This window comes from Echinops telfairi, unplaced genomic scaffold (genome assembly GCF_000313985.2).
Source record: "Echinops telfairi isolate 266 unplaced genomic scaffold, ASM31398v2 ScPeMD7_2010;HRSCAF=2546, whole genome shotgun sequence".
Taxonomy (NCBI): domain Eukaryota; kingdom Metazoa; phylum Chordata; class Mammalia; order Afrosoricida; family Tenrecidae; genus Echinops; species Echinops telfairi.
This window is the reverse complement of record NW_022105908.1, coordinates 21566024-21569885: the sequence shown is the minus strand read 5'-3', so window position 1 is coordinate 21569885 and position 3862 is coordinate 21566024.

Here is a 3862-nt window from a genome sequence, read left to right as displayed (position 1 = left end):
AATTGATGTGAGATCTCCCCTCCAGAGGGATGAAAACCAGAAACCACCTGGGAAGGGAGGCAGTGGTCGGTGTAAGATAGGAAACTAATAATTTATCATTTATCAAGGGGTCACGAGGATGGGGGGGGCGCGGAGGGAAAAATGAGGAACTGATACCAAGAACTCAATAGAAAGTAAATGTCTAGAAAATAATGATGGCAACATATGTACAAATATGCCTGATACAATTGATGTGTGGATTGTTATAAGAGCGCCCCAATAAAATGATCTTTAAATTAAAAAAAAGATTTTTAAAAATAACAAAATAAAATTGATGTGGGGGTGGTGATTGTACAATTCTTCGTGATATGATTGAATGAGTTTTATGATATGTAAATTATTTGCAAATAAAACTGCTGGAAAACAAAATAAAAGCAAGAAATAAGGAGAAATGGGAACTATAAGAAGGAAGTAGAATAAGCCATACTATACTGTGGAGATTGCAATCACTGAAGTGAAACAATGTATATAAATCATTGAGTGCATATGAATTCCACTCACAATGTTGACCTGCTCTGTAAATCTGCACCCAGTTCCCAACACGGAGTTTAACCAAAAAAGGCATTAAAGCTTTGGGAGTAGGAGCCCCTGGCCCTGACAGCATGGACTCCCAAATCCTGTCCATGCGGAGGTTGCCCAGTGCCAGGGCCGTGAGGCCCTGACTCAGTCTCTCTCAGCACTGGGGAGCTCAGCTGCGGCAGCGTCGCTCTGAAGCTAAGTGCAACACTTGATGGAGACTTGCCACCCGATCTCGCATCATCCGTGCGTGCCAGGGTTGACCTTCCCTTCCCAATTCATCTTCTCCCTCTGGTCTGAAGTGAGTTGATATGCTAACCGCAAAGCCACAGGTTCAAGCCCACCAGCCGTTCCTGTGGAGAAAGATGAGGCTATCGACTCTTTTGGGCTTCAGTTTTGTTTTTCTGTTTTTCATTTTTTCCCTTACAGAAACATTACCGTTCCCCCCCCCACCTTCGTGAGCCCTGCCTAAAAGCTCACCTCCATCAAGTGGATGCCAATTCATAGCACCCTTTAGGACGGAGTAGAAGCGCCCCTGGGTCTCCGGGGCTCCTCATCTTTGTGTTTGTAAGCGGCCAGGCCTGCCTTGCTCCTGAGGCGGGGCTGTGGTTTTGGACAGCCCAAGGCCTACGCTCTGCCCCCAGGGCTCTGCAAACAGGGGAAAGCCGTCTTTTTCCTCCTCCTGAGAAAATAAATAAATGAATCTTTGCTGTAGTGAGGATTTGGGGGGGTTTCATTTCACATTTGGATGCTTGATGCAGTTGGTGATGGTAGAGAGAGGGGAGGGAACATGAGTTTTCAGGATTGGCTGACCAGTTCCATCTTCTACATGAAGGTGCCCTGCAATCCCCATTGTGGCTGTCACATGGACTATAGCAGGAGCCCAGGCACATGGTGGGCTGCTAAGCATAAAGTTGGCAGTTTGAACCCACCAATCCCTCCTCCAGGAAAAAGAGGAGGCTACCTGCTCCCTTAAGCATGTTCAGCCTCGGAAGCCCCACACAGGGCTGCTAGGGGTCAGCCTTGACTGGACAGCAGCCGGTTTAACTATACAATAGGACACTGCACTTCTATCTTCAAAGTAGCTATTCCGTTCCACCGAACGGGCAGTTTTCAGAAATACAAACGGTCACAATACATAGTTCTCTGTTGAACCAAATGCTCAGCTTCTCTCAGCGAGACATAAACTAGGAAGGGGTTTAAAAAGTTTGTGGGAAGATGGACTGAAAAGATGGTGGCATCTCCCCACAAACTTTTTGATGGCCCCTGGGAATAATGAGATAGCAGTGTTCATCTGCTAGTTTGGCAAAATTAAAAAACGCGATACTCTTCGGCCTGGCAGCAGGCCTGCTAGGTGGGGCATTCTTCTTGGAGAACAATTGGCAAGAGGCACCAACAGCTTCTGGTAAACCAGGAACCCTCTGGCCCAGCGATTTCCCTGCTAGGAATTTACCCTGGGGAGATATTTGCAAAAGTATTCCAAATATCAATGCGTAAGTAGGTAAACTGATGAGTGTCATCACACACACGTTTCAGCTGGTTATACAATGGAATGCATGCCGGCACATTCACTGAATATGTAAAACTAGGGTGCGACATCAGACTTCCTCTAATTTTGGTGAGGAGTTGGGGCAGGGGCAGAGAAACAAGATTAGTTCCGCCCTCCAAACTTTTTACCAGTTCTGACACCAGCCCAATTCCTTGCCATAGCTCTCTCCTTCTCCACTGGGCTTGAGAATTCACTGCAAGAGCCACACCAAACTCATGAGGTGTTCCTAAGACAGGAGCTTTATTAGGAGAGAGCAATGTGCTATTCAGGATCAGGATCAACTTGGAAGGAATTGAACAACCAGGATCCAGTTGTTCTACAGGGCAGCTCTTTCTTTGCTGCCTCTGGGTCCTGCTGGGGTCTGGCCTCTGCCACCAGTCCCTTGCTGTCAGCCTTGGTGCCCAGTTGAGCCCAAGATCATTCTATTGTAGGTCATTATGGGTCGATAGTTCTGCCAATAAGTGGGGACACCCCACTCTGCCAGGAAGCCTCTTGCCTAAAGGTATTCAATTCCCTCACCCAGGAGTCAGCAAGCCTGGCCTCAGCCCCAGGCTGCTGCTGTCTTCTGAGACACAACTCCGTCCTCTGAACTTAGTGAGGTTCTCAGCACAGGGGCCCGAGGTCCAAAGGATATGGTCCACTCCCTGCTCTGCTGCTGGATGGTAGTGAGGCCTCCTGTCCCAGCCCCTATGATTGGCTCCTGTAAAACCAAGCAGGATAGCAAATCTGATCAATCCCCTACAAGGGTTTCATGCTCCTTATTTGCATGATTAGCAAGCTGTCCAATATCCTTGGTGGGACACGGACACTTGTTGTTGTTGGTGGTGTTGTTAGGGGCCATCAACTTGGTTCAGACTCAAAGCAACCTTATACACGAGAGCAAAATACCACCTGGTCCTGCTCCACCCTCACAATGATCCTTATGTCTGAGCTCATGGTCTTAGCCACTGTGTCCATCCATCTTGTTGAAGGTCTTCCTCTATGTCACTGCCCCTCCACCTACCAAGCACAATGTCCTTTTCCAGGGACTGAGCTTTCCCGGTAACATGCTCAAAGGATGTGAGACAGTCTCTCCCTCCTTAAAGAGTTCGGCCCTAACAGAAATACCACGTGAGTGGCTTCAGAGAACAGAAGACGTGGTCTGACAGTTCGAGAAGCTGAAAGTCTAAATCAGAGTCTCCGTCATGTCTTTTTTTTTCTCTTTTTCTTTCTGTGACCCTCTCCCTTCGATTCTGGTGTCCGTGCGATCTTCGGGGTTCCTGGGAATGCCTTCCCCTGTGTGTGTCTCTTCCAAACTCAGAGGGTGATGAGGTTGAGCATCCACCCTCCACTGGTAGGATCTCATTATCAGAACAAAGGAAAAGTCCGATTTCCAAAACTCTCAAAAAATCTGCTGTCATTGACTTGATGCCCACCCATAGCGAGCCCAGAGGACACTGCCCTCTAGGGTTTCCTACACTAACCCTGCAGGGGAGCAGACAGCCTCACCTTCCTCCCCAAGAGCAGCTGATGGATTCAAACTACCAACCTTGCAGTGAGCGGGCCACGTCAAACCACAGCACCCTCCATATTTACAAGCAGAGGGGTTAGAATCCCAACATATATTTTGGAGGGGACACAATGCAGTCCATCACATCTGCATACATTCAGCATGCACACCTTGGGGGTACATTTAATATAAACACTCACATGCTGGATTATGGTCTAGAAGGATGGATAAGAAGCTGGAGTAGAATACTGGTGGAGAGAAACTTACAC